The following is a 15,581-nucleotide window of genomic DNA, read 5'->3' as shown; positions in this document are numbered from 1 at the left end:
TTAAAAAAAAAAAAAATTTTTATTTATTTTTTTTTTAATGAAATCAACATAAAAAACACAATATATACATTATATATCAATATAGATCAATACAGTCTGCAGGGATACAGTCCGTAAGCACACATGATTGTATTTATTTATGGAAAAAAATATATATATAAAAAAAAATGTAAATACCCCCCCCCCCCCCCCCCCAAAATGCTTGACCGGTCCGCAGCTACACAAAGGTTGGGGACCACTGCTGTGGTGGATTGTCGGAAGCTTAAACAGCAACAAAAGTGAGTTTAGTACAAAAAGTTTATTTACCCATAGTCAAAAGTGCAACGTTGGATTGAGCTGTCCATGCAGACAAACAAATGTCCTCCGGAGGACACAAGAATCAAGCAATCTTCTTCAGCCCTTGTCACTTGGCCATTTGATCTGTTTCCCCATGCCCCAAGGTCCCGTTGTTTCCGACATGTTTGTTTTGCAACATCCTTGAATCCCTTAGTCATGCTTAGACAATCAAAACATTTTGTAGAAAGGTCAGAGCGACTCCATATTCAACTTTGTCCAACATCTGGTCCTTCAATGGTATAGAATAGAAGAGAAATGAAACAAGCAGACATTCTTGATAGACACGAAATATAGCTCAAAGGTCAGAAATTCTACTACAGTCCCAATATGGAAAACCATTGCATCTGAGAGAGCCAAATACTAGAGTCCGTGAACATTGCTCCAAAGTCAGGATTTTTTTGTTGACTTAATGTGCATACAAAAGTAAAGAGATAGAGATCTCATTTGCACCCCTGCTGGTGACATCTATCAAAATGAGGGCGGTCCCAAAAAGGAGGGATTTTTCAAATATACTGTGTGTCGCTTTAAAAGTGCTCCCCCTCTGGTCAACATATAAATTAACAAGTGTGTGTGTGTAATAAATTGAAATGTGCCCCCTTTGAACAAATTGTATTTAAAAAAATATATAAATATGTATATAGAGACATACTGTAATAACTTGAAGTAAATAATGAAGATTAAAAAAACAATAAATAAATAAATAAAAGCAGTCTTTTTCTCACAATGTGTCAACTTTTTTCTTATAAAATTGAGAACAATTTTTCATATTCTTTCCGTTTCTGTAATATTGCAATATTCTCGTAAAATTATTATTTTTTTATATAAATTATTTTTTAATGCAAAATGGTGACATTTGTCATATAAAAATCTGACTTATCACAATATTGCCCATTTTTTTGTTGTTCTTGTAAAATAGTGACATTTTTTGAGTCAAATGATGACTTTTGTCATAATTTTGCCAAGTAAAATTCCGATTATTATTATAATATTGCAAAAAAATGTAAGTTTTGTTATAAAATTGTGACTTTTGTCGCGTAAAATTATGACTGTTTTCATAAAATTGCCAACATTTTAAGCCTTTTTTGTAAAATTGCGACTGTTATTGAGTAAAATTCCAACTTTTATCATATTGCACAAATGTTCAGTTGTCCTTTTTAAAAAAGTGTAAAAAAAAAAGTAGGTGGTTATAGAGGTAAAAAAAAGTGCAAAAAAAAGTAGATGATTATAGAGGTAAAAAAAACAAACAAAAAGTGTAAAAAAAAAGAAAAGGAGATGGTTATAGAGGTGAAAAAAAGTGTAAAAAAAGTAGATGGTTATAGAGGTAAAAAAAAACATTTTAAAAAAAGTGTAAAAAAAACCCAAAAAAGTAGATGGTTATAGAGGTTAAAAAAAAGTGTAAACAAAAAAGTAGATGTTATAGAGGTAAAGAAAGTGTAAAAAAAAGTAGATGGTTAGAGGTAAAAAAAAAAAGTGTACAAAAAAAAAAGTAGAGGGTTATAGAGGTAAAAAAAAGTGTAAAAAAAAAGTAGATGGTTATAGAGGTAAAAAAAAAAAAAAAAAGTGTAAAAAAAAAAAGGAGATGGTTATAGAGGTAAAAAAAGTGTAAAAAAAGTAGATGGTTATAGAGGTAAAAAAAAACATTAAAAAAAAAAGTGTAAAAAAACAAAAAAGTAGATGGTTATAGAGGTTCAAAAAAAGTGTGAACAAAAAAGTAGATGTTATAGAGGTAAAAGAAAGTGTAAAAAAAGTAGATGGCTATAGAGGTAAAAAAAAAGATAACAAAAAAAAGTAGATGTTATAGAGGTAAAAAAAAGTGTAAAAAAAAGTACATGTTATAGAGGTAAAAAAAAGTGTTAAAAAAAAAGATGGTTATAGAGGTAAAAAAAAGGGGGAAAAAAAGAAGTAGATGTTATAGAGGTAAAAACAATGTGTAAAAAAAAAAAGTAGATGTTATAGAGGTAAAAAAAAAAAGTTTAAAAAAAAAGTAGATGGTCATAGAGAATTTAGGGAATTGATATCTTACCAAATTAATGTGAATATTGTGAGTCATTTTCTTGTTCCATTTAAAATTTTTCATTTAAGGACATTCATTTTGTTTTGTGGGGCGGTATACTCGGTCGGTAGAGTGGCCGTGCCAGCAACTTGAGGGTTCCAGGTTCGATCCCCGCTTCTGCCAACCTAGTCACTGCCGTCGTGTCCTTGGCCAAGACACTTTACCCACCTGCTCCCAGTGCCACCCACACTGCTTCAAAAATCTAACTCAGATATTGGCTTTCACCATGTAAAGTGCTTTGAGTCACTCGAGAAAAGCGCTATATAAATACAATTCACACTTCACTTTAAATATTGCATGATCATGATTGCACTTTTTGTATTCTGCCTAGCAACAAATGTCCATGCAAACATGTGCCACTCACAGAATGTTGCTGTGTCAGCAAGTAAAAAGATAATAATGCAACATTTCTGAGGAGGAAGAAACATGTCAAGGAGATGACGAATGGTGACAATTATTCCCAAAGACGGCAGCGTTGACATTGATTGTGATTCTTCTCTCATCCGTCATAATGTCTGCCAGGAACTTTTATAAATGCATTTAAAGAGTTTGTTTGAGTCAAAATAGACAATTCCTATTGGGCGAGTGCACACATTTGTGATGATGTGGAGGCCGTGAAGAAAAGAGTAGAAAGTCACACCTCACGCACCTGCAGGCTGTCTCTCTGCTGGCTTTTGCTGCGGGGATTGTTTTTGTGGGTGTTGCAGGCACGCCCAGTGTGAAAGGTGTGTGAAAGGTGTGTGTGTGAGCTGGGCTCTCCCCTGTTCTCTTACGTGGAAGGTGATGGCAACACTGCGGGGCCTTTAGCTGCTTGCCAGAATGTTGTTGTTGTTGTTTTTCCCAACAAGCTGTTATATTAGAGTTTCCTTTTTGCAGGATTTGCCCTTCTTGTTGTTGTTTTCTACAAATGACTTGCTTTTTTTTTTTTTTTTTTTGCTACTGACGGTCCCGGACACAAGGCTGAAGCTTAGAGGTGACAGAGCTTTCGCTGCTGCTGCTCCCAAGCTCTGGAAAGACCTACCTCGGAGTGTTAGACAAGCCTCCTCTCTTCCTGTTTTTAAATGTCTCTTAAAAACATACTTTTATTCCATGGCTTTTAACACTGAGTGATATCCATCCTGCAATGGCGCCCCATAATACACCTGCTGTGAACCTGTTTTTATGTTTTATTTATTTACTTTTTATCGTGTTCTGTTTGTGTTGTGTTGTGTTTGCTCGGTTCTCGTATTATTTTTAACCTGCCCATTGTACAGCACTTTGGCTACCCCTGTGGTAAATTTTAAATGTGCTTTATTAATAAAGTTGATTTGATTTGATTTTTGACTTTTGATTGCTAAAAAGGCCAATTTTTAAATATGTATAGTGGATATTAATGATTACGGTTATTAGTCCATCAGCAAAAACACTAAATTATCGGATGATATTGGCTTGCATCTAAAATTAATCTTTGCTTGTACAAACCCCAAAAAGCAGTGAAGTTGTCACGTTGTGTAAATGGTAAATAAAAAGAGAATACAACAAATCCTTTTCAACTTATATTCAATTGAATAGACTGCAAAGACAAGATATTTCATGTTCACACTGGTAAACTTTGCTATTTTATGCAAATATTAACTCATTTGGAATTTGATGCCTGCAAAATGTTTCAAAAAACCTGGCACAAGTGGCAAAAAAAGACTGAGAAAGTTGAGGAATGCTCATCAGAGACTTATTTGGAACATCCCACAGGTGAACGGGCTAATTGGGAACGGGTGGGTGCCATGATTGGGTGTAAAAGCATCTCCCGTGAAATGCTCAGTCGTTCACAAACAAGGACGGGGGTGAGGGTCACCACTTTGTCAACAAATGCCTGAGCAGATTGTTGAAGAACGACATTTCTCAAGCAGCTATTGCAAGGAATTTAGGGATTTCACCATCTACGCTCCGTAATATCATCAAAGGGTTCAGAGACCGGAGCTCCGGCAGCCTCCTGCAGCTGTGAGGAGGTGCCGGTCGTCCCGGGTTTCCCCTTGCCACCGGCTACAGCTCCCCACAGCCAAGAAGTGACGTTGAGAGTCTGCGCGTCTCCCTCGTCGGAAAAGACCTCAACGGCGGAGTGGGCTGACGATGGTTGCATAGAAGCTCCACAAAGGCGGAAGAAGGCTGCAGCAAAGTTGGGCCCCCAATTGTCTGGGTCTCCATGCCATTGGACCCTGGCCTTCTCTTTGCCTAGGACAGCGTAGTGGCTGTCTGTGCACCAGTCTCCCCACTTTAAAAGATTCCACGCACAGGCGTCCTCCTGAAGGCGATGCCACCAACAGGAGGACAATCGTACTCGTTTCGAGTGATCGCCTGACGACGATTATTATTAATTCCCCTGGTTTCTAACTATGGTGGGATCACACTCCTCAGCCTTCCCGGTAAGGTCTATTCAGGTGTACTGGAGAGGAGGCTACGCCGGATAGTCGAACCTCGGATTCAGGAGGAACAGTGTGGTTTTCGTCCTGGTTGTGGAACTGTGGACCAGCTCTATACTCTCGGAAGGGTCCTTGAGGGTGCATGGGAGTTTGCCCAACCAGTCTACATGTGCTTTGTGGACTTGGAGAAGGCATTCGACCGTGTCCCTCGGGAAGTCCTGTGGGGAGTTCTCAGAGAGTATGGGGTTTCGGACTGTCTGATTGTGGCGGTCCGCTCCCTGTATGGTCAGTTTCAGAGCTTGGTCCGCATTGCCGGCAGTAAGTCGGACCCGTTTCCAGTGAGGGTAGGACTCCGCCAAGGCTGCCCTTTGTCACCGATTCTGTTCATAACTTTTATGGACGGAATTTCTAGGCGCAGTCAGGTCGTTGAGGGGATCCGGTTTGGTGGCTGCAGGATTAGGTCTCTGCTTTTTGCAGATGATGTGGTCCTGATGGCTTCATCTGGCCAGGATCTTCAGAATCTCACTGGATCGGATCGCAGCTGAGTGTGAAGCGACTGGGATGAGAATCAGCACCTCCAAGTCAGAGTCCATGGTTCTCGCCCGGAAAAGGGTGGAGTGCCATCTCCGGGTTGCGGAGGAGACCCTGCCCCAAGTGGAGGAGTTCAAGTACCTCGGAGTCTTGTTCACGAGTGAGAGAAGAGTGGATGGTGAGATCGACAGGCGGATCGGTGCGGCGTCTTCAGTAATGCGGGCGCTGTATCGATCCGTTGTGGTGAAGAAGGAGCTGAGCCGGAAGGCAAATCTCTCAATTTACCGGTCGATCTACGTTCCCATCCTCACCTATGGTCATGAGCTTTGGGTTATGACCGAAAGGACAAGATCACTGGTACAAGCGGCCGAAATGAGTTTCCTCCGCCGGGTGGTGGGTCTCTCCCTTAGAGATAGGGTGAAAAGCTCTGTCATCCGGGGGGAGCTCAAAGTAAAGCCGCTGCTCCTCCACATGGAGAGGAGCCAGATGAGGTGGTTCGGGCATCTGGTCAGGATGCCACCCGAATGCCTCCCTAGGGAGGTGTTTAGGGCACGTCCGACCGGTAGGAGGCCACGGGGAAGACCCAGGACACGTTGAGAAGACTATGTCTCCCGGCTGGCCTGGGAACGCCTCGGGATCCCCCGGGAGGATGTGGATGAAGTGGCTGTGGAGAGGGAAGTCTGGGCTTCCCTGCTTAGGCTGCTGCCCCCGCAACCCGACCTCGGATAAGCGGAAGAAGATGGATGGATGGTTTCCTCTTGTTGCTGTGGTGCCTTTTTGTATAACCGTTTTTTTTCCATGAGGGGTTCTAGCTGAGGCTCCCCCATGTGGACCAGGGTGTGCGATACGTCGCGTGCCGGCGCTGATGTTTATCCTGGTCATGCCTATTGAACACGGCTTATGGCCTGGGTTTGATATTAAATCCTGATGCTGCGGACTGGGTGGGTGGGGGGTTGAGGGGGGTTGTGATCAGATAAGCGCCAGTCGGGAACAAGGATGGATTTAAATGCTTTTCCTAATCACAATCCAAACAATCCACCCTCCCCCCAATACGCTATAATCCTGACTCTGGGATTTTCCATGAATGCAGTTAGCGCCGCCGTGACAAAATGGTGTAAGGCAAGCTGTGCGTTGCAGCGCCGCATCGCAAGTGTGACGGCGGCCGAACCTGCCATATTCCACAAGTCGCTCAAGGCATGATGAAATATTCACAAGGCTGCTTTTTTAAGATCCTCCTTCCCGCCACGGAGGAGGTGCAGAAGTGGAGGTGTGGTGACAGTCGCCGCTCTCCCGTGACCCCCTGTTGCTGGGGCACTGAGCTCGCGGGGCGTGGAAGTCGGGAGACTTTCCACAGAGTCCGGCTCGGGTCGGCGTGCGAGTCATTGGCGCAGGCGTGCACCGGAGTCTTGAAATATTCATCAGGTTAGGATTAACAGAGCTGTCAGTCACTGCAGTTAGCGGGCGTCCTCGTGCCCGGAATCCTGGAAACCTTTCTAGCAACACCACCTACAATATTTCTATTTTTGCTGTTTTTAGCCTAAAATCACAACTACCGTATTTTCCGGACTATAAGGCGCACTTAAAATTCTTTCATTTTGAAGTGCTGGCTGTCCAGAGTCGGGACCCGGGTTGGATCGGTTGGGGACATATCTGCACTGCTGACCCGTCTCCGCTCGGGATGGTTTCCTGTTGGCCCCACTATGGACTGGACTCTCACTATTATGTTAGATCCACTATGGACTGGACTCTCACTATTATGTTAGATCCACTATGGACTGGACTCTCACTATTATGTTAGATCCACTATGGACTGGACTCTCACTATTATGTTAGATCCACTATGGACTGGACTCTATACACACATATATATATAAATATATATATATATATATATATATATATATATGTATGTATGTATGTATGTATGTATGTATGTATGTATGTATGTATGTATGTATGTATGTATGTATGTATGTATGTATGTATGTATGTATGTATGTATATGTATGTATATATATATGTATGTATACATATGTATGTATATATATATATATATATGTATGTATATATATATATGTATGTATATATATATATATGTATATATATATATATATGTATGTATATATATATATGTATGTATATATATATATGTATGTATATATATATATGTATGTATATATATATATGTATGTATATATATATATATATATATATATATATATATGTATGTATATATATATATATATATATATATATATATATATATGTATGTATATATATATATATATATATATATATATATATATGTATGTATATATATATATATATGTATGTATATATGTATATATATGTATGTATATATATATATATATATATATATATGTATATATATATATTTATATATATATATATGTATATGTATATATATATATATATATATATATATATATATATATATATGTATATATATATATATATATATATATATATATATATGTATATATATATATATGTATATATATATATATATATATATATATATATGTATATATATATGTATATATATATATATTTTTTTTCTTTTTTTTCTTGCTGTTTGTATTTATTTATTAGATGCCTTTTACGGAATATGCACAAGCACTGTTTTTAGTATTATTTGATAATGCCTTTTATACTGTCTTTTGTTTGTTTCATGTACTGTATGTGATTGTATGTTTACTTGGACGTTGGGGTCTGCAATAAAACTTTGATGAATAGAACAATCACTTACTGTTCGATGTCTGCTCTCACTTCCACCGCCGACTGATGATATGTCTATAAAAAATAACAAATAAAGTGGCTGTAATTAAGCATTATTTTGTTTCTTTGTCGCCATCTCCAGGTTGACCAACTTCTCGGTTTATGGCCACACCCTTCTACTGTCCAGGTGAGAGGCATGATTTAATTTTAATCTAGAATTAGTTTGTCTGCATTAGTGATTATAATAAGAATATCACTAATCCTTGGTTAAAAGTCGGGTCACGAGATGTACATGGAGTATTTTTGGCATTTTTTGGATGTTTTTCTACGGACTTTACAGGCTGACTAGTGTACTCTAATTAGCTGCTTTGTTAGCCACCCTGTATTCTGCGACTTAGAATACATTAAAAAAGGAAAATCATGGTTTTTTTTTGTCTTGCATGGGGATTGTGAATGATAAGCAACATTCCCCAACAAGTGCAGTTAAAAGGCTAAACTATGTTGTCGCGCCACATAGCTAGTGTGAGCGACGTGGGCTGCCTAACTTCCTGTAGACCTTGACGTGCATCTCCCGAAAATTCTAGCATGGATTAAGAGCTGTGATTGGCCAGCTTTTGCAGAGGAGGGTCCCTGAGCACAGGACTCCAGAGGCGGAGCTTCAGGAGGGGCGGGAAGGGCAGCGCGTTTGATGGACTTCAAAATGACAGTTGCTTTCCATGGTGCTGAAGCTGGTAAGCTTCGCTGTTTTGGGCGTGTGTATGTTGTAAAGTAGTTTTATGAAGCGCCCCATCATGTTACCCGATTTATCTGATTTGTTCCCCTAGTGCACAGGAGACTCGACGTAATGCTTGAAATGCACAATTAGTGATTGCACATGTGCATGCAGACTTTTGGTTACGTATACGGAATATATGCACTCCGAAAATAATTACTGTATTTTCCGGACTATAAGACAAACTTAAAATCTTTTTTTTTTCTCAAAACTGGACAGTGCACCTTATAACCCGGTGCGCTTAATGTAAGAATTAATTTGGGTTGGGCTTACCCACCTCAATGCTATTTTATTTGGTACATGGTGTAATAAGTGTGACCAGTCAAACATAAGGGATAAGTGTAAACTGCAATATGATGGCAATATGACTCAAGTAAACAACACCAACATTTTATATGTTCCATTGAAAATATAGAACATTACATTACAGTACGACTTTGGTAAGCTATGAAGCCACACCGCTTGATGGATTGTACTGTGCTTCAACATAGGAGTATTATTATGGTGTGTGTATAAGGTAAGACATATTATCTGGAGTTTTGTTTCGCAATATTATGCAAAAGCAACTTTTCTTACCTTCTGGTACCTGCTGATCTGTATTTGGGATCTGCATAAGCCCTGAAAATTTGCGTGCGTCCGCCTTTGTAGTTTGTGACCACGCCATAGTCGATAAGCTTCTTGTTTTTCTCTATCTTCTTGTTATGTGACATTCATCCTCCACTGTTGCCATTCTTAATACAAAGTAGTGTAAAGTTCTTACTTATATCTGTCAGTAAACTCACCATGAAAGCACTAAAACATACCGGTGTAGTGAGTTTACATTAATCACCCGAGGAACTTTAGTTATTAGAGAGTTCCGGTCGGACGTTTTTTCATGGGACACATTTCGGGTGTTGTTGTTGCACTAGTGAGCCACGGATGAGGAGATGCTGCTCCGTTATTGATTGAAGTAAAGTCTGAACGCCATTAAAACCGTCAGTGCCAACTTTTGACACTTCTTCCACTCCCGTCCTTGCACGCTACAAGGAAGTCTTTTACATTTAGAAAATAATAATAATAACCCGGTAAGGTTTATTCGGGTGTACTGGAGAGGAGGCTACGCCGGATAGTCGAACCTCGGATTCAGGAGGAACAGTGTGGTTTTCGTCCTGGTCGTGAAACTGTGGACCAGCTCTATACTCTCGGCAGGGTCCTTGAGGGTGCATGGGAGTTTGCCCAACCAGTCTACATGTGCTTTGTGGACTTGGAGAAGGCATTCGACCGTGTCCCTCGGGAGGTCCTGTGGGGAGTGCTCAGAGAGTATGGGGTATCGGACTGTCTGATTGTGGCGGTCCGCTCCCTGTATGATCAGTGTCAGAGCTTGGTCCGCATTGCCGGCAGTAAGTCGGACACGTTTCCAGTGAGGGTTGGACTCCGCCAAGGCTGCCCTTTGTCACCCATTCTGTTCATTACTTTTATGGACAGAATTTCTAGGCGCAGTCAAGGCGTTGAGGGGATCCGGTTTGGTGGCTGCAGGATTAGGTCTCTGCTTTTTGCGGATGATGTGGTCCTGATGGCTTCATCCGGCCAGGATCTTCAGCTCTCGCTGGATCGGTTCGCAGCTGAGTGTGAAGCGACTGGGATGAGAATCAGCACCTCCAAGTCCGAATCCATGGTTCTCGCCCGGAAAAGGGTGGAGTGCCATCTCCGGGTTGGGGAGGAGACCCTGCCCCAAGTGGAGGAGTTCAAGTACCTCGGAGTCTTGTTCACGAGTGAGGGAAGAGTGGATGGTGAGATCGACAGGCAGATCGGTGCGGCGTCTTCAGTAATGCGGACGCTGTATCGATCCGTTGTGGTGAAGAAGGAGCTGAGCCGGAAGGCAAAGCTCTCAATTTACCGGTCGATCTACGTTCTCATCCTCACCTGAGGTCATGAGCTTTGGGTTATGACCGGAAGGACAAGATCACGGGTACAGGCCGCCGAAATGAGTTTCCTCCGCCGGGTGGCGAGGCTCTCCCTTAGAGATAGGGTGAGAAGCTCTGCCATCCGGGGGGAGCTCAAAGTAAAGCCGCTGCTCCTCCACATGGAGAGGAGCCAGATGAGGTGGTTCGGGCATCTGGTCAGGATGCCACCCGAACGCCTCCCTAGGGAGGTGTTTAGGGCACGTCCGACCGGTAGGAGGCCACGGGGAAGACCCAGGACACGTTGGGAAGACTATGTCTCCCGGCTGGCCTGGGAATGCCTCAGGATCCCCCGGGAGGAGCTGGACGAAGTGGATGGGGAGAGGAAAGTCTGGGCTTCCCTGCTTAGGCTGCTACCCCCGCGACCCGACCTCGGATAAGCGGAAGAAGATGGATGGATGGATGGAATAATAATAATAATATGACTCCTTTAATGCACCTTATAATCCGGTGCGCCCTAATGTCTGGAAAATACGGTACTGAGTTTGTTGATTTGCACATTAATAAGAGTATTTATTCAATAGTTGGTTTATTAAAGTGTTGTGGTTGTTCCTATAATATACAATATATATAGGTTCAATACAACCGGAGTCAGAGGTCTTTTTGTTACCCTACTAGTATCTCACCTCATCACTTTCCACACCTTGGACACTGGCTGAACAGGTCAAGGTAAAGACTGGTCTTCAGCGTGTGTCTAATTGAGCCGGGTGTAGTTAATTGTTGGTGCGTAGGTGTAGGACAAATCAATCGCTTTGCTCACAGCCGTGACTTCTAGGCCTGGAGGTTTGGAAGAATGAAGCTGGCAGACGCACAAGATGCAACACACACACTAGCGCTGCCAAATCAAGCCTTGGTAAAACACACACACACAGTCTTGTATTTGTTACCTTCTTGAGACCTGAGAAAAATGCCTCCCTCTTTAGGACCAGCCTTTCTAGATATATAAAGATGTGTATTTACAACATTAATAATATATACATGCTATGCAAATATAAACAAGATTGTTGTGAAAATTGAGTTGGAATTTCACAAGAAGAAGGTCACAATTTCACAATACATTTTTTTTGGCAGGATTATTGTTATGATCCGCTGTCCGGATCATAGCCTAAGTTTTTCGAGTCACTTGTGTTTTCTGTTAGTTTTGGACTCCTTTAGTTCCTGTTTATGCACCTCTGAGTTTGTTACCATGGCTACTGACGGAAGTGGATAATTACATATATCCATGTTTAAGTGTTACTTCTTTAGTTTCGTGGTCGTATTGCAAAACAGCTCCATTTTGTTCTCTTTTGAGTCTTTAAAGTGTACGGTATGGTCTGGAATGCAGGAGGCAGAGAAGAGTCCTCCCTGCTCCCTTCTCGGGCCGGCTTGAGATAACGGATACAATGGACATCTGTAGTCATTTCTGTAAGGTGGGGGCGAGAGACAGAGGAGAGAGGGCAACGCTGGTGTAGGGGGGGGAGATCGATCTTAGCTGCGCTAGTGAACGCTTCTGTACTGGATTGGTCTCACGTTTATTTTCAAAGCTTTGAAAATAAATCACAAAATACCTATTCTGTCTGGTGGTCAAATTGAACTCAGTTTATGTGTCATCAAAAGAACTTGGGAGCAGCCAGCACAACTTAATTTCTCTGGGAGGAAGATCTGCTGGGACGCAACAATTTGTTGTTTCCGCCCGGTTTCACCTGCCTCTTGTGTTCGGGACGCGCACCTGTTTGTAATCAAGAGACATTATTTAAGCCTGCCTTTGCCAGTCAGTCGGTCTGGCTTCTTTGTTTGCGTCACACTACTGTTACGTAAGTTTTGCTTGTCTCCTAGCCCCTGCTAGTGATCTCTAGTCTGTGCTAGTAGTAGCCTTAGCTTCAGGTGCGATCGGCACCTTGTTCCGTCGGTTTGTTTTCTGTTTTGAACCTCTTTGAGGGTTAATTTTCGATTAAATCATGTTCCTACCTGCAAGTCCTGTCCAGAGTCGTCCGTTTGCATCCTGGGAGAACAAACCTCACAGTAAGCTGCAACCCCGCCGTAACAATTATAATAAAACTCGTCATTTTACTTGACGGAAGTCAAAATTTTACACGGAAAACGTAACATTTGTGCAATATTATGATGAAAGTTGGGATTTTACTCAGTAACAGTCGCAATTTTTCTTAACACTTTGGCAATTTTTATGAAAATAGTCGTAATTTTACTCGACAAAAGTCACAATGTTATAAGAACACTTTCAAATTGTGGAGATATTACAATAATAATCGGAATTTTACTTGGCAAAATTATGATACAAGTCATAATTTTACTCAAAAAATGTCACTATTTGACAAGGACAACAACAAAAATTGGCAACATTGTGATAAAAGTCAGAATGTTATATGACAAATGTCGCCATTGTGCATTAATAAGTAATAATTTTACATAAAAAAGTAATAATTTTACATAAAAAAGTTATAATTTTACGAGAAAATATTGCAACATTACAGAAACAGAAAGATTATGAGAAATTGTTCCCAATTTTATGAGAAAAATGTCGACACATTGTGAGAAAAAGACTACTTTATTTTATTTTATTTTTCTTATGTTTGGTTTGTAATTGGTTTTTAATCTTCATTATTTACTTCATTATTACAGTATCTCTCTATATTCATATTTATTTTATTTGTGTTATTAATTTTGGCCAAAGGGGGTGCATTTCAATTTCTTACACACACTTGTTATTTCATATGTTGACCAGAGGGGGAGCACTTTTAAAACTGACATGCAGTCAATTTGAAAAATCCCTCTTTTTGATAGATTTTACCGAATGAGACATTCTCTATTAGATGCAATTGTTTTTCCGCATTGGAACCATGATTTCGGTCCTAACTCGCTCACCGGTCCTCATATGGAAAGTACTTTTCCTTGTTGATGTCTCAAGAAGGGCAGAAATACAAGAACACACACACACACACACACACACACACACACACACACACACACACACACACACACACACACACACACACACACACACACACACACACACACACACACACACACACACACACACACACATAGAACTGTCAAACACACAGCCAGACGTTCCTGAGAGAAAGAGGGTGTGCACGAGGGTTAGTGAGTCAGGCTTGAGTCAGAGGCCAGCTATCGATTGAAAAGGAGGAGGAGGAGGCAGGAACGTGAGACCTGCTCTGGTCAGAGGGCGGAGAGATAAACTGGATGAGAAAGCCTACAGCTAGAAGATTGAACCAACCACCTCCTTTTTAAATGCAGACATATATTTCTTTATTTTTCCTTTTTAACTCTCGCTCTCTACTCACCTTACAATAGCATCTCTAGTACGGCTGCCTGAGCCACCAATAGGGGCTCCTCAACAAAACAATACCATTTAATACATGACTAATGCAGTCGATAAAGGATGAACAATGCAGACTCCTGAACATGGAAAAAGGTCTACAAAACGACTAATACAGTCAATAAACCGCCAATGCAATCAATAAACTACTAATATAATCAACTTAACGATCACTAAAAGTAATTCATCTACCAACACTGTCAGCTGAACAACCAAAAAGGTATATTAAACCACCAATACAGTCAATAAACCACCAGTACAGTCAATAAACCACCAATACCGTCAAAAACCACCAATACAGTCAATGAACTAGTATTATAAACAACTTAACGATCACTGATGCTAATTCATCTACCAATACAGTCAATAAACCGCCAATACAGTCAATAAACCACCAATACAGTCAATAAACCGCCAATACAGTCAATAAACCGCCAATACAGTCCATAAACCACCAATACAATCAATAAACCACCAATACGTCAATAAACCGCCAATACAGTCAATAAACTACTAATATAATCAACTTAACGATCACTAAAGCTAATTCATCTACCAATACTGTCAGCTGAACAACCAAAAAGGTCTATTAAACCACCAATACAGTCAATAAACCACCAATACAGTCAATAAACCACCAATACGTCAATAAACCGCCAATACAGTCAATAAACTACTAATATAATCAAGTTAACGATCACTAAAGCTAATTCATCTACCAATACTGTCAGCTGAACAACCAAAAAGGTCTATTAAACCACCAACACAGTCAATAAACCGCCAATACAGTCAATAAACTACTAATATAATGAAATTAACCATCACTAAAGCTAATTCATCTACCAACACTGTCAGCTGAACAACCAAAAAGGTATATTAAACCACCAATACAGTCAATAAACCACCAATACAGTCAATAAACCACCAACACAGTCAATAAACCGCCAATACCGTCAATAAACTACTAAAATAATCAACTTAACGATCACTAAAGCTAATTCATCTACCAACACTGTCAGCTGAACAACCAAAAAGGTATATTAAACCACCAATGCAGTCAATAAACCACCAATACAGTCAATAAACTACCAATACAATCAACTACCACTACCAATATTGTCAACAGAACAACCAGCGTGCAGTCACACGACCAATACAGTCAACGAAGCGAACAATGGGAAGTCAATAAACTACAAATACAATCAACTTTTATGATCACTACGGCTTATTAAACAACCGATACTGTCAACTGAACAACCAATACAGTCAACGAAAAGAACAATAAAGACAATAAACAACCAATATGGTCAATTAACTACCAATATCATCAACTTAACAATCACTAAAGCAAATTCATCTACCAACACTGTCACCTGAACAACCAAAAAGGTCTATTAAACCACCAATACAGTCAATAAACCACCAATACAATCAACAACCACTACCAATATTGTCAACAGAACAACCAATGAGC

The 15,581-nt window shown here is 40.4% G+C and overlaps 2 protein-coding genes across 2 annotated transcripts in view; one reads left to right on the top strand and one right to left on the bottom strand.

The window, feature by feature from the left end:
- Positions 1-15,581, bottom strand: part of LOC133651771 (adhesion G protein-coupled receptor L1-like) — a 1,026,396-nt gene that overhangs the window by 671,941 nt on the left and 338,874 nt on the right. The gene's annotated exons all lie outside the window — the stretch shown is intronic.
- The window catches only part of LOC133651774 (adhesion G protein-coupled receptor L1-like), a 309,731-nt gene that overhangs the window by 58,385 nt on the left and 235,765 nt on the right, over positions 1-15,581 (top strand). Inside the window, exon 3 of the mRNA XM_062049891.1 lies at positions 8,198-8,242. The gene's annotated coding sequence lies outside the window, so the exon portion shown is untranslated. The remainder of the gene's footprint in view (positions 1-8,197; positions 8,243-15,581) is intronic.

This window comes from Entelurus aequoreus, linkage group LG06 (genome assembly GCF_033978785.1).
Source record: "Entelurus aequoreus isolate RoL-2023_Sb linkage group LG06, RoL_Eaeq_v1.1, whole genome shotgun sequence".
NCBI lineage: Eukaryota > Metazoa > Chordata > Actinopteri > Syngnathiformes > Syngnathidae > Entelurus > Entelurus aequoreus.
The sequence above is the reverse complement of the archived record's forward strand: the minus strand, read 5'-3'. Positions and strand labels throughout refer to the sequence as shown.